Genomic DNA, 16,549 nt, shown 5'->3' on the forward strand with positions numbered 1-16,549 from the left:
TGGAACCTCGGAACTCGAACTTAATTCGTTCCAGAAGGGCGTTCGAGTTCTGAAAAGTTCGAGTTCTGAATCAATTTTTCCCATAAGAAATAATGGAAATTGGATTAATCCGTTCCAGACCCCCAAATGATTGCCTATTTAAACGTATATACATACATACCTGATGCTAAAACCATAAATAAAAAGTGTAAAACCCAGTGCAGATCATAGATTTAGGCATTCCATACTGTGCGGCCAGATCAACCACGCAAACACCTCTATCGTGTTTTTCAGTTATTTCCTTTTTAACCTCTGTCATGGCTCTCACTATTTTCCTTTTCAGCTGATTGCTTTCACTAGTAACCTTCTTATGACCCATGATGGCTTATTTAATATAAAATATATAAAAAAAAAAAAAAACACGTGGAAATTCACAGCACAATTCAGCAAGATGTTCACTCTGCGAGTTTTCGGGCAATACTGACTCATACTGAGTCGTATGTGTCACACACACCCTTTGTTTTACAGGAAAAAAGACGCGTCACGTGTCCGACAGGTTTTAGCCTGAAAGGTTCATCGGTTCGAGTTCTGAGACATTTTTTTTCACTCGAGTTCCAAGGTTCCACTGTATACCACTATAGCATCAGTTGTTTTGTACCATATAATTAAATACGCCACATACACTGTAGTTACATGTATGGAGAACATTCCAGACAGCCAGAAAGGTACGGACAATGATTCAGACATCCAAGTCTAGGTAGGGAATAAGAAGTCAGGCTAAGGTTTGTGACTTAGAGGTTCAGCGGTGGAACTTGACTGGAAAACGACCACAATGGGAGGGTCTGTGTTGACAGGGCTGTGTCTGCTGGTCACTGTATGGAACTGTTCCGGATACCTGTAAGTCACCTGCAAGGCGTCGACCTGCCGCACTTAGGGATGCGTTGCTTCTTTAACTTGCCTGGCACCACGTGAGCTGTAGCACGTGAAGAAAAGCAGTAGGCAGAGCAGATGCTGTTTCAAAGCAGCACATTTCCTTTACTTTGAAGTGTCCACTTTCGCGTAAAGCCTGAAATAACTAAAGAAAACTGTCTTAGAAATTGATTTTTTATAAAATGAGTCCTTTCAGCAATAGGACACCTGACTGCACCCATTCTAGTGTCAGGATTATTTCGTCCCCTTATTACAGGATCACTCTTATCCGGTAGAGCTTGTTCCTACTATAATGAAAGAGTCAAACATTATTTTTGGGGACCGCTGCACCACAGTGTAGCACAGGCTGTTAGTTTACTACGACAGCTGCCAACAGCAGAGAATAAAGATGTTCCACAACCTGGCCCCCTTTAGTCATTTCACACATCACAATATGGTTCTTGCCAATATGTGTGTGTAATCCCATTGATCTCTATTGCTAATATGTTTTTCCCTTAAGTACTTCGAAATCCAAGGTGATGGTGGTCCGGAGTCTATCCTGGAACCATAAATCATGAGACAGGGTATATCCTGTATGGGATACACAAATTCCACAATGGAGAGTCAGATTTGAACCCACAGTCCAAACGCAATGAGACACCAGCTTTACTTATTGTACCACCCTGAAGTGAATTTAACAATCACAAAAATCACCCCTAAATCAGTCCTCTTAGTATAAACATGTGCTTCTTTCTCATTGATACCACCCTCTTAGAAGAATAAAGAATAAATTTACAGAACAAACTAGTAGAGATTAGTGCCGGAATGTGCAGCTGCTGTATATTTCTGCAGTCATTAAAGGGTTCATAGTCATTTAACCACTGCTCATCTAATAAAGAACTGCAACTTTTGCACACAAAGAGCACTGTTCAGTTTGTTGGGTAAACTCAGCTGAACTGGGGTCTGGTATTCTCATTTCCACAGATACAGTTCTATATAAAGACCATTCTGCGCAGAAATGCAAGGCAAATGCATCAGCTGCTCATTCCACACACACACGGCTGCACACATGTAGTTCAGAAAGATGGAAAGACATTTACTGCTATGGAGAAAAAAACATGAGATAGAACATGATTCGTGTATCAGAGGGAGGTGATTAGTAAGCACTCCTTGTTGTCTGCAGCATCAGAATGTGACAGGAGATACTGAGCGCTGTGACGGGTAGAGAGAGGGATCATCAGGGCTCGCACCTTGTTGACAAACCTAAACGTTCTACTATTTATCATATTTACTCTGCTTTTTGAAGTCAGAGCACATATTCCTCCAGTGTCCATTGTCAGTAACCCTTCATTAGAGGTGTTAGTGTGGAAATGGATTTTCTGTCATGAGTTCCTACCCCCCGCAGCATAGAAAAGTTTTACTAAAGGTCAGTTTTCTTAATATCATAAATTATAACATGAATTCCATCACAGTTTTCATGTTGTTCCTAAATCAGCTATGTTGACTTGGTCAGGGTTTGATGAAACAGACATAAACTTAGAATGTAATAATGAATAATTACTGCTAAACTCATTTTTAAACATTGAACAAACCACTATGCCAGCCATCGTAAAGATATATGTGATACAAAGCATAAAAATAATTTTCTTTGCAATATAACACAATACCACACATATCTAAATATGTGTTGTTTTCTATTATATTTTCAGACACACAAGATGTTATTAAAGCACAATTTCTTAGATACAGATTAAACATGATGTCATATAAAAACTGATTTTTTAATATGAATTTGACTTTATATTATCTTATACTGACATTTTTCAATATGCAGCATCTCTGGATGAATTGAATGCAATTGAAACAAGTACTAAATCATAAACCAAGACAATGGAAGTGTTAATGAAGGCATGCACCCTGGTTAATATAGTGAGGACTCACGCCAGTAGCATCACTTGCATCCCTCAAGCCAAAGTTGCTCACATGCTGGTCCCCCTATAATGAAAAGCCACTGCTGCAAACATCGCTTCACTGCTGACTGACTGAACTAAGATTTGACTTTCATAATATAGTCGTTACGGATACGGCATCGTTGAGGTGGTACATCTACCCAGAAATGTGCTTCACTTCTTTCTCATTTGTCCTTATGCAGCAAACATTTCTAAAAATGTTTCATTACAACTGCCTCCCTGCTGTCCTCAGATGGATCTAGCTGCTCACAATTATTTCTAAAGGAATGAAACATCTGACAGCACACCCTGAAGAATGAGAAGAAAATCAAATATTCTGTTAGCTCTATGATTGCCCCTCATTTATTGACAGAATACTTAGTACTTGGGGTTTAATGCAACATGATTTTCAGCCATCAGTTAATATTCACAGTTTCACTGCCATTTATCAGGGTACTTCACAAGGGAGGATTACAGCACAGGGCACTTCACTGTGAACACCATCACAGTGGAATGTGCCCTATTGACTCAAGGGTAGTGGACTGTGTTACAGGTACATTATGATAAATTATGACACATGAACTGATTGCTCAGATGTTCAATGGCATGTCCATCAAATAGAAATTTTGTTCACTGTAAGGAGCTGTTTGATTAGTAATTATGGTCCTACTCTTGTGAGTATAACCCAGAAATAAGCAATGTACTGAAAACAATAACACCGGAAAAAAAAAAAATTTAACCTCACACAATTCTTTTCTTTATTTTGACGACTCTTTACTCCAAAGCAGGTTACAATTATTTACTCTGTTTAACAGCTGTGTAATTTTTACTGAAGCATTCACTATAAGTACCTCTCCTGAGGGTATTATTGCGGTAGATAGGATTCCAGCCTGGACCCTTTAGGTCTAGCTCTAGCTATTATCTAATAATAATTTAGCTCTAGCTGTAATCACTGTAAACCTTCTGCTTTTTCACAGCAAAAAAAAAACACCCAGGGAAGACAATATATGGAAAGTGTCTCCATTTCTCATTTTTATAAGTTTCATAGATCATGAGAATTATATTTCACTTTATATACTGCCAGTACATAATATTAATTAGCAAAGTTTGAAGGTCAGCATTCTGTTCGCGTAGCATGCCGTTCAGAGGCACTTACCTTTCAGGGTGGTAATTCCAGCTGTTACACTAACTCATGGATGATGGCAAGACAGCAGGAACCAAGCATGTTTATCCTTCTTCGGGAGTAGAAAGAAAGAAAGAAAGGGGATTTCATGTAGACATAATATTGCCATCTACATCTGTCCACATTCAGACACTCACACACACCTGCACACACCGAGACTTTAAAACAGGGTGAAGATCCTCGAGGAGGAAACTGAGAGAGCGCTGTAAGGAGTAGAGGCAATCCGACCAGGGGCTGAATCAAACACTCCAGTAAGCAGCTCGGTTTCTCCGTTCCCATCTCTCCCTCCCTCCCTTTCCTCATCTCCCTCTCTCCATGTCTCACTCAGCCCCTCTCTCTCTCCCTCCTCCCTTACTCTGTCCCCACTGCACTACACAGATCTGACAACTGTAATGTCATGCTTCAGTCAGAGGGAAGTTAACTCTTTGAAGGAAACCATTATGTTCATTTCTTCCTCCTATTCACACACACACACACACACACACACACAAGTTTCTGAATGATACCAAAGAAGAGAATGATCCTTGTTCTCTCTTTCCAGTCAGTTTCTACTTGCCCTCATCTAGCTCTTTAGCAATTAAGTTAGAGCAAAAGGAAATGATAGGGACTGGGGCACCGGAGATTGTCAGGTCTTTTGTCTTTGAAGCAAGAGCATGGGCAATGTCAAAAGTAATCCCGGAGTACCGGCAGCAGCCTCTTCCAGCAATGCAAAAATGCATAGTACAGTGACTGTATGTCAGCACCCCTCAAGCTGGGGGGTCTCCAGGTTCCTTTCATCTCCTAGCTGTTGCATTATTCATAACCTCATTATTTAGTTACAAAACTTTCTCCCCCACCCAGCTTCACAGGAGCTTTACAGGACCTTATAATATCCCAGACTCTGGTGTCTGTCTTATATTCTCAAAGAGATGCAAAAATGGCACTGTCACCAACTTTAAGACTAATTATGTTAAAATCCAAGTGCATATTTATGAATTCATCATAAAATCAAAATTTGTTATACTTCATATTCTTTTCAGAGGTTCAAATTATTGAAGGGCTTGTTAATCACTTTTTCCCCAGGGTCATTTCATGGTGCTTTGACTTGACCAAAGACACCAACAGAAAAAAGAATATGAAGCCATACACAGTCACATGAACCGTGTGTCAAAACACAAGTAAAACATATATTTCAAATTATTTTGTGTCCCGTACAGGGGGTGCTCCTGGGTGTGTCCCCTCCCCCTCTGGCCTTACGCCCTGTGTTACCGGGTTGGCTCCGGTTCCCCGTGACCCTGTATGGGACAAGCGGTTCTGAAAATGTGTGTGTGTGTATTTTGTGTCCCCAAGTGCTGACCTTCATTATTCTTCAAAACACACAAAAAGAAAACACTACAGTGACAAATAAGCAAATTGAAAAACTGGGAAGTAAGCCAAAAATGAGCGTCAAATCCGTTATACACTGTAAAGTGCAACAAAATGTTGTCTCAATTCTGCTTTTCCATGCACTGGAGTATGAGAAGGAAAGTGTTTATTTGTTTAGTTCCAATGGGTCTTGAAAACTCCTGCAACAGATATAATTTCTTCATATGTTCCATTTTACTATGCCCAAAGTGAATCATGCCCAGTGATCTAAGTCCTGACAGCTTAATTGAAAGGGGCAAATTTCAAACAAAAATTGATTGGTATTCTTCTGCACGTTCGTGAAATATCTGTGATTCCGTAAACATACAGACACAGAAATACACATGCTGTGTGACTGCAGCCATAAGCCACAAGCACAGGATTCCCTTGACTGTGGTACTCTAATTCAAGTCAGGATAGTACACCATAAAAACTCTGGTGGATGAGTTGGCATGAGAAAGTGTAGACAAACACAAAGGGATATGAATCAGGTATGCACAATGAGAAGAGACCGAACAGTCAAAGTATAGGCGTGTTGCTAGGCAGAGAAAACAATGGTCAACGTTTTGGATCCCAAAAGGAAAAGATCAAAGCTTCAAACATTATTTGAAATTTTTATCCAACAATTGTCACAGCATTTAGACTGCTTCAGTGAAGCGCAAAATTAAATTGTTTTTTTTTTATTTTTTTAACATCATAAAATGCAAGAAATGGTAAATAGGACTTCTGGACAGTCATTACGTATCCTTGACTAATCCATTTAAAGGGAAGTGGATATGGATATTATCAAAAGCAGAATGCTGAAAATATGCAAGAAAACAAGAAAATTTTCAAGGAAATAGTGAAAAACAACAGCATCTCCTTGATTTAAGTTGAACTGGGTTTAATGTTAGATCACATTGACAAACAGCTGTTTTCCATTTCTACTCTTAGAAGTCCAAAATTCCCAGTCATGAAATAAAAAAAAAACACATCAGAGATGCATAGAATCAACAACAATCTGCATTCTCATTCAATTAATCAATTGTTTGTATTTACTACTCTGTATTAAACCATTTTCCTACAGTGCTTTATGCAGCATTTCATAGGAAAAGAATAGTAGGGTTTCAATATTGGAGTTGTCAGATAAACTAGATACAGTGCTATACAATTCAAGAGATCAAAATATTTCAAAGAAATAGTATGCTGTCATTATACTTGCCATTTTTATGATCATTTTTGTATTTTCTGTTCATTTTCAGTGATTTCGGAAATCCATAAACTTGACGCTGAACCGAACCGAAGTAATGCTCTCTCATCTTTTTACATGGCTAAATGTTTCATTTGGTCACATCTAATGTGCCACTCACCAGCATCAGCCATCAGCAATATTAGCAAAATTACCGCAGATGCCGGCATGATTTCGATCCCCACCTGTTTCTGAGTATGCAGTGAGTTTTTTTTCCGATCTCAGTGTATTTCCACCTGATATGGTAATTGCTACAGCACAGCCAACGGTCAGGCCACAACATGGAGCGAAGGTGTTATGCGAAGAAGGGGAATGCCCACATTGTCTGACACTAACTGACTAAATAATTAGTGGGCATTGTGAAGCAAAGGGGCAATTAATCCATTGCTAACAGCAGAACTTATCCAATACTGCTGTGCAGTGGTTGGGCAAGGCTGGAGCATCCTTTTGAGTTTTGACAGGTGTCTGAAGGAGATTCATTGTGGTTCTTTCACTGAGTCTCCACCTGACCTACTGATAACAAAGACTCTAATAGGGTTAACAATTGGGAATGGACGTGTCTGTGTGGGTCTGTGAGCAGCTGCAGTGTAATGGGCTGGTGAAGAAAGACAATTGAAATGGAAAAGTAGTCTAGTCTACAATTTGGCAACTGACATTGGAGACGAATGGCTGAAGATCTGCAAAGAATGTCTACCCAGATATTTGTGACCAGTGGACCATCAAAGGGAGTATCGTGACATGAGTAGGAATGCTAGTTAGACAACTCTTATTACCGAGGTTGGACATAATAATATGTACAAGAGCAATTCCCTGACTTTGTGCTTCTGCAGACCCAAACAAATAAAAGCCATCCTTCTGCTCAAGTGAAACCGCTTAACATTAAGGACCTGGCTATTCTAGCACATGGTCATTTCTACACAAGCCAATTTTCCTCATCAGTCACCTCACTCTGTTGGAATACACACCAGAAGATGCAAATGAACAATGCTGTCTTCGGCATTTAGTCTATCACTGTCACACACAGTCTTTGATGCCCAGCCTTCACTCAGGATGCACAATGAATTGTGCAATCTGTCTTCATCAGCCAAGGGATCCTCACAATACTTTATTTTCCAGTCACAGTCTAAATGTGTAATATTTCATTGTTTTAGCCATTTTGGCTCAATCCTGCATCTTTTGATTGGATTTTATGTCTCCTGATTTTTTTTATGCTTCGTGACCAGCACCTGCATCAAATACTTTCATACCTTAGAACCAAGGCTCCATCCCATAGGTCTGGAGCGACTTGATTTTGTTATGTTCAGTTTTTTGTGACATTCCGAGTTTCCCAGATTTCAAAGTGGCAACATGCCTTCCAGAAAGTGAATGTGTTTTTAAAAACAGTTTATCATAAAAAGAGGGTGTTCTGCTTGAACTGGTGGTGGTGCAGTGGGATTGGCTGGGTCCTGCTCTCTGGTGGGTCTGGGGTTCAAGTCCTGCTTGGAGTGCCTTGTGAGCAGACTGGTGCCCCATCCTGGGTGTGTCCTCTCCCCCTCCAACCTTATGCCCTCTGTTGCTGGGTTAGGCTAAGGCTTGCTGTGACCCTGCTTGGGTTAAGTGGTTTCAGCTAATGCGGGTGTGTTTGAACTGAAAGGCAATCTTAAGATGGCTGAGGAATCCACTGACCTTCCCCTAAGCCCTGTCACACGTTAACAGCAGGTCCCTGAGTGGCACGTTCTGCAGAAAGCCAATGTGCAGGTGCACATTCCTGAACCGCTTCTTCTGCATGCTGGACACAATACACAGCCTGCGGCATCTCATCTAGCAAGTACCTTCTCTCCATCTGCCCCCACAAAGCACACGAACACTGTATATGCAAACAAATAATCTCTCTGAAACTCATCTGACCTGACCACATGTTCTTGGACTTTAGCGTCAAAGAGAGTTTATCATCAAGTCTTTCCTTATCTTTGTGTGTTGTAAATCACGAGGCCTGGCCACTGAGAAGATTGTAAAATTGTAAAAAATATGGTACAATGCTTTCAGTTCATAAAGCAAAATTCAAAATTAAAGATGCAGTCATCTAAATGTTTGGATGCCAAATCACATTAAAGTGGTGTGAGATGTAAACTACAACAACTGTAAACTTTCTGTATTATATAGCAGGTAGATTCCCTGGGCTCCCATATTCCCATGGAATTCCTAGTTATATACCAAAGAAATATACCAGCATGAAATGTTTTACTTTAAATATGTCTCTATTCCTCATCTGAGGCCTTGGTAAGTTTTTTCTTGATGGCTCAGGTGCCAATGAAAATGTATTCATAAAATTCTGAAATGAAGAGTCAGAGACCTGGATGTTAATATTAATTGTTATTAATTATATGTCATTAATTGTATTCAATATTGTGAATGTTTGTAAATTTGTTGCCTAAAGTGTTTTTATCCACCAATTTTTCAGGACTTGTTTCCTATAATATGTTACACTTGATGCCAGTCATAAGAATAAGTCCTTGTTGTCTCTGCTTTTCATATAACAATGGGCTCTCTGTCTCCTTTGGCTGAATTTGCACCTTTGGGGTCTTTAAAAGGCCATTTGGATTCTCTTCAATTGGCTCATGTGACATCAGTATAACAGCATTCTCTGTGAATCCCATGTAACACCAAATTCACACTGCTGAATTTTAAATTAAATATACAGATTATACTAAGAAAAATATATTTTTCATAATGTGGTGTTATTTATCCCACTAATCCTGGAGGAGCTTATTTAGATTGCACTCCTAGTTGTGGATCTCCTCAAAAGCAGTATTGATGGTGCTTTTCATTCTCTGGATTTTAGTTCTCATAGTAATGCTTTCAGGCGTCAGGGCATGGGGCGTGGCAGGTTTAGCCGGTGCCCACTGTGTGGTTGGTCTGAGGTTCGGGCCCTGCTTGGGGTGCTTTGCGATGGACTTGTGTCCCGTCTTGAGTATGTCCCCTCCCCCTTTGGCCCTGCGCCCTGTGTTGTTGGCTCAGGCTCTGGTTAACGGCGACCCTGCTTGGGACAAGCAGTTGATGACAATGGATGGATGGATAGTAATGCTTTCAGTAAGTAAAATTGTTTTTTCCCCACAACAGAATGAAAAACAACATTAGAAATATTTGTGAAAAGGCAGCAGGAAGACACACAAACATTGACTGAAACCGCTTGTCCCGAGCGGGGTCGTGGCGAGCCAGAGCCTAACCTGGCACCACAGGGTGTAAGGTTCAATCACTTGAACCCCAGACCCACCAGAGAGCAGGCACAGACCAAACCTGCTGTGCTACCGCACTCCCCCGCCCCCTCCCCAATGCAGCAGGAAGATAAAACTTATAATTATTTGATATTTGATTACATTGTCTACAGTTGCTCTTCCATATTATCAGGCAAAATTTGTCTTTGCAAGTTCATATTTCCACCGGTGGCTTAAAGCACTTTACCTTTGCTAGCCACCAGATACTGAGTTTCAAAAAAAAGTGGGCATTATAGTCATAAAAGGAGAAACTGCTTCAAAATGAGTCCTTGACATTATGTAAATGCTGTGTAATATACAAATAAATTGCTCTTTCCCCATTCGTTTTCTGGTACCAAACCATAGTGAACCAAGCCAAGAACTTTCAGAGCAGTGAAAGTAAGATGATTATACCATGGTAAAAAGTTCTAAAGAGAAGGTGAGCTGAACTATTCCAAACCTTCTAGAAAGCCAAACACGTTTCCACAATGGTCACATTTCCAAGAACTGTTTTCTTACTGTTATTCCTTTTGTGCCGTTAAGTCAACTGTCTAGTCTCCCACTTTTGTACATTTAGAAAAGAATATTGGTCTTCCACCCATTGAACACACATACCTCAAGTTTTTTTTGTTCAATTTCAGTGGCTCCTTTATATCTCACAACAGCACAGAAATATGAGAAGCCTCTTGAACTTTTACTACGTAGCTCTATGCTACCTTAACCACTATTCACAACTGAGCGTATTATTCATGGCAGGTCCACTCTTTACATTCTCCCTGGGGTCACCTCAAAGATACTTGAGTTACCCAAACAATTCACAAGGCCACCTTCTTCAACTGCATTGGTAAACGTGCATGTTCTACACCTCACAGGTGAAAGATGAGAGACTACTGAGTTACTAGCTTAGGTTCATCCAGTGAAACCAACAGCGGCTTCATCATGCAGGGCCATTGACTGGCCAAAGATACAAAGCCTACCAGCTGGTACTGTTTTGTCCCTGTTCTGCTTAAGATGGAACCAAACTGAGATTAAGCGTTTGAAATGTGAAGATTAAATTCACAATTCCAAAGCACAGCTCTGCAATGAGGTTCTGATAATACAAAACACAGCATGGGAGAAAAAAATGAATAGCAACATATATGCTTTTCCTGCCAAATCAAAGGATGGCATGATGATGTGAGGGAAATAGAATCAAGCAGTAGGAAAATAATCTTTGGAATTAATACTTGTTTATTCTTTCATACTTTTTACAATTTTCCACAAAGCTTTGAAAATCTGTTTGATTCTCTTGTCTTTACCATTTTGGTGTAATTTACTCAAAGCCTGCGATTTATTTATACAAACGTTTCACTTGCAGTTTATTCATTTGAATTTATTAATAGGGTTTCAAAGATTATTTTTATCTAAGGGAACACCAAGGTAAACTGAAAGCCTGCTGTGTGAGCACAAAAGGCATGGAAGGTGTTGAGGAAGCTAAAGAAGAAGCTATTCACCATAAAGGGAGTTTGGAGTTAACTCAACTCTGAAAAGATGTTCAAAGGGAGAGCAACACTAAAAGACAATGCCATAGACCTCAAGAACTAGCATACAACGCAGAGGAGAAAATAACAGAGAGGAAGTTTTTGAGGCAAGTTCAGACCCCTGCAGAGACCATTAACAAAATGTGCCATTAGCGAGATGACACAGTATGGTCTTTACTTTTGAAGGCAGTATCCCTCTTTATTTTAGCTGACATCACACATTTTCTCTGCTATGCTTTCTAATTGTTGTGCCATTTGCCAAGCCATGAATTCACAACTGGTGACAACTTCAGAATCTCCTGAGACCTCTTTCTCAACAGATTAAACACACCTTATAATAAACATGTTTTCAATGCGCCATTGTGATAAAAGGGTATATGACTGAATTGGCTCTTCAGGATATATGCTGCCCATCCAATCCAATTTTATAATCTAATTTTGTGAATAAGAATGAACACTTATAGTGTTACTTTAAACATTAGGCCGGTTGCATTAAAAATCAGATTTAGATGGTACTTTCCCCCTCATCCCCAGAATTAATTCAAACCATTTTAAATTAAACATCATGCATGCAACCAGTATCCTAAACTGTTATGAAACAAAATAAGACATATTAGATTCAGAACTGAGCTTGAAATCTTATATAAGAGCCTTACTGGAAAGAAACATGTCTCCATTAGACATACTCTCAAATCAAAATTATCAATATTTTCTGAAGACCTCTTATGTTGCAGGACAAAAGTGGAATGATGGATTTCCTTTTGTCTTTTGTGTGGTGTTATTACTCAGAAAAACCCAAACAGATCCAGTTACTATAGTCTTGTTCTGTTACCATAAGTCACTGAGAAGAAACTTCTTGCTCATCATTTAGGATTAAAACCATCTTGGTATTGAGAAATTTTTCCTCTTAGGAGTTCTTTCATGTGTAGAAACTTTGCCCCTAAATAACTGATGTCTTCAGCAAAATGAAATAGCAACAATTACTATTGCTAAAATGAATGAAAGATAAGTTAAAATCTATTTCTTATAGTTAGTTACTACTAGTGACAACTTGCTATTAACAGATACAGCGTAAGCAGTACATCTGTCCTCAAAAAAATGCAAAAATATTTATTCACAACCTATAGCTATATCATACCATTTTTAAGATTTTTATTATTATTGCTAGCTGTTCTGTGTTACACAGTTATTTCATTCTAGTGCACTGAAGACATATAATGGATAAATATACTGGATCATCAATATGATTTCTGGTTGAGTTGTAATGATATTTAACAGATTTTTGCCAATTAAATTTAAGCCACTAAAATACACACCCACACCATCTGAAACCGCTTGTCCCATACAGGGTTGGAGGGAGCTGGAGTCTAACCCGGCAACACAGGGCGAAGGGCTGGAGGGGTAGGGGACACACCCAAGACAGGACTCCAGTCTGTCACAAGGCACCCCAAGTGGGACTCGAACCCCAGACCCACTGGAGAGCAGGAGCCACTCCAACCTACTGCACCACCATGCCCCCACCACTGAAATACACACACACACACACACACTTTCAGAACCGCTTGTCCCATACGGGGTTGCGGGGAACCAGAGCCTACCCAGCAACACAGGGCGTAAGGCCAGAGGGGGAGGGGACACACCCAGGACGGGACGCCAGTCCGTCACAAGGCACCCCAAGTGGGACTTGAACCCCAGAAAGCAGGACCCGGTCCAACCCACTGCGCCACTGCACCCCCCACCACTGAAATATGTTTATAAAATTCTTTATGAAATTTTAGGACTGAGTTTATTTTCATCCAAAAGACATGCAGTCAGAAGGGGACATCACCAAATAAACAGCCCAAGGGAACCAGTCTGGAAAGCATAATGTTGTGATCCATGCCCTGCAACACAAGTCCTGTGGTGAATGCATTTGTGCAGCTGATAAAGTGCAGCCTGAGGATGAGTACATGATTGCTGTGGATTGCAGGCCCTCAGCTTAGCGTATGTGTTGAAACACCCATTACAACCAATGCGAACATCTGGAAGCTCTATGCTTTGCACAACTGTTTAAACACAGCAACATTTCTTCTGCTGCTGTTCTGACAGCTGTGTAGCCATTATTTTCTTGTACATTGTTAAGAGTTACGAATACAATTTTTTTGTAATTTCTTTTTCCAAACAATTTTTAACATTCAGTATACACGCAGTTGATTCAGTGTACATGGTATTAAACAGTCTTAAAGTTGTAGTAGAACATGGTAGTTTGATTAAAAGTTGAAATGGTAATAGGGCTTCACTTTCTGCTTTCTGTGTGGAATCTTGGGCTAGAGGGTGGGTACATTTGAGCCGCCTGATCTTTGATTATGAGTATAAAATCCAGGGACACAAAGCCGTTTCATGGTCGAGGCTTGAACAGGCATGAGCAAAGTGTTTCAGCTTAGTGCCAAACAGCTTTCACAATTCAAACTGTGAATTTCTTCTCCACGTTCCTCATTTTTCAACTTTCATGACATGAAGGCTCAAGGGCCCAATGACTATTTTAATTACTGTGCCAGCGAAGAAAGGGTCTAATGGATACAGTCAAAGATGATACATCTGAAGACAAGAGGATGAAAAATTGTCAAGGTGTCCTGCTGTAGATAAAAAGATACATTTAGCAGGAATATGTTTAGCAGAATATGAGTACATGGAAATTAGAAGAACATTTAGCTATAAATATCTTATAGTTTGTTCTTTATATAATTCAGATAGGCTGCTTTATAAAATTTCACCAAACAAAGCAGTGCTGCATTCACTCAGCTATTTCACCCATGAAAAACCATTTATTAATGATGCACTGAAAAAGTGAAAACATAACACTGAAATGTTTTTTAACGCACTGCTTTGGAAAGTGTCATCGCATGGATGGAATGCTAGACAGGGTGTTTAATGAATGTGACCTTTAGAGGATGCAAAATACGGGATTTTAAACTCTAGTGACACGACCACATTCCATATCTTGCACTCAGAGTCAGGTAACTAATTTTCCAGTATGTGGTTAGCATTCTGGCTCCAAATGTTAATTGGTTGGTATAATTTATTTCTAAAAGTACAGCTAGTACAAGTTGTAGAAGCTCCAAGCATTGCCGTTGTTGTCTTCTTGACTCAAGGTTTCAATTTATGTTCCAGTTATTGTTAGCTCAATATCAACTGTATTATAATTTTGTCTCTGCGATCTGTGCTTTAGGGAGGCAGCCCGTTTCCCTGAATGGCTTTTGGCGATCATGCTGCACAGCTGGCAAGGTATGCTCCTCGTGACCATAATACGTGGCACTCCTGGCCCCCTGGGCATAGCTTCCATACTTCTGGATATGGCAGAGTTGTACTGCAGAGCAGGAACAGGACTGAAACACACGAGACTGAGATGAAGAAAAGGCTTTCATGGCCGCACTTCCAATGGTTCCACAGATTTTCATGGGCAGACCTTTGAATGCAATGAAATATAGAATTTTTGTCAACTATTGTTCTCCATCCGTGAAGCTATTTTTATGGCTCATGCTCAGGAGATCTCGGTCATTTAAAGGCTTTATCTGACGTCAGCAGAGTTTTCATTTATTTAATTAAAAATGACACGGGTGAGTGATATCACCAACAATGTTGCTTTTGAGACATTAAAGGACACAAAACTGAACTGAGTTCTGCTCCTGCGCTTACAGGCCTACAGGGTTATCATGCAAAAATCTGAGGTAAAAAGAACAAACATTGACGCTGCCTGCCCAAAGACTGGAAAGAATATAACCATGAGCAAAACGTATATCCCTCTCTTAAAGTCTGATTCACTAGAATTACTTGATTTTGCACTTTTATAGTGATTTGGCTTTACTACTGTCTCAGTAGTCTATTATTTTGTTTAAATTATTTAATTTTCCATTTTTATACTTTAGTGTTTGTGCTTTATTGCTGTTATCCTACTGTCTTACTGGCCTACTGCATTATCCTGCTTAAATTGTTTAATTTTCTATTTTTATACTTTAATGTTTGTTGTTTATGTGGCTGTGTGTAAAGAACAGGGAATACCGTATAATTTCGTTATATTGCGCAGCAGTCTTCAGTTCATTCAGGTACTGGTCTCCTGTAGAAAAGAAGAATAGAATTCTTCTTTTGGAATTCTTCATTCTTCATCCCCACAACCGCCTCTCCCCCCAGGAGAAATGTTGGAATGTTAAACCCACTGGAAATCAGAGATAATTTTTATTTTATAACAGCAGCGAAGTGGCGAGATGTGTTACGGCTCTTACCGTTTTATGGCGCTGCCTCTTTAAGAGTTCACATGGAGTCCTTGAAACGGTCATGCGCAGACGTTGTTCTAGAAACATCTTTATGTGACGCGGTTTTGTTTGAATACATGGAATTCAGTAAATTCAGAGTAAGTAATATTCGATTTCTGTATGGCTACAGTAACTTCTGAATGAGTAGTTTGTTGATAGATTAATAAGCAGACGACTGTTCTGTGTGTAGCTGTTCAGTTAGTGTTATTTGGCAGTAAAAAGAATAATTATAAATTGCTGCGACGTCGTCGTTGCGTTGCCGCGAACATTTTCTTTGCTGCTTTGTTTGTTTGTACATTTCTAGTATTACGGTACGTTTTATTTTAATTTCCATCCCTCTCTAGTTCCGGTAGTCTAGACTTACTATCTCTACATTGTCAGAGGTGAGGTTTACGATTAAAAAAAAAAAATAATAAAAAATAAAAATCTCATGACCTCAGAACAAATTCACAAGTCTTAAGTTTGTTGTGGGACAGAATCTGATGACCCTTATGATTCTCAGATCCATGACATGTGGTGGAGAATTGTAATTAAGTCCAGTGAGTGTAAGTAAGGACGATACAGCACGCTGAGCTTCTGCCATTTCCAGCAGACTGAGAACAGATTTAACTTAAGCTGTCAAGAGTCTGCAGTCTGTTCTACTACCCAGACTACTGGAAATAAATGACTGGGCTTACTTCAATTTCTTTGCCATACCCTTGACATCCTGTGCCCGTGTCACTGATAGAAAATGCGACAGTTTGCCCAAGGGATTGACACCCAGGTTCAGAACATGATGTCTACAGGTCTGTTTACATCAGCTTAGTGTCTGTAAAAGCAATATTATAGTTAAAGAGATGAACAAAAGGAAAGTGAAGGATTCCAGCTGGATCAACA

The 16,549-nt window shown here is 39.7% G+C and overlaps 1 protein-coding gene and 1 long non-coding RNA gene across 2 annotated transcripts in view; both read right to left on the reverse strand.

Moving 5' to 3' along the window:
- LOC108936957 (opsin-5-like) overlaps positions 1-4,060 on the reverse strand; it is a 35,383-nt gene extending 31,323 nt beyond the window's left edge. The window contains exon 1 of the mRNA XM_018756619.1: positions 3,994-4,060. The gene's annotated coding sequence lies outside the window, so the exon portion shown is untranslated. The remainder of the gene's footprint in view (positions 1-3,993) is intronic.
- A 10,064-nt stretch (positions 4,061-14,124) lies between these two features.
- Positions 14,125-15,673, reverse strand: LOC108936959 (uncharacterized). Its single transcript, XR_001966314.1, has 3 exons — positions 15,644-15,673; positions 15,423-15,539; positions 14,125-14,749 (listed from the first exon to the last, which is right to left on the reverse strand). It is a non-coding gene; the product is annotated as an uncharacterized LOC108936959 (long non-coding RNA).
- Between the last annotated feature and the right edge of the window lie 876 nt (positions 15,674-16,549).

Source organism: Scleropages formosus, chromosome 2 (assembly GCF_900964775.1).
Source record: "Scleropages formosus chromosome 2, fSclFor1.1, whole genome shotgun sequence".
NCBI classification, from domain to species: Eukaryota; Metazoa; Chordata; class Actinopteri; order Osteoglossiformes; family Osteoglossidae; genus Scleropages; species Scleropages formosus.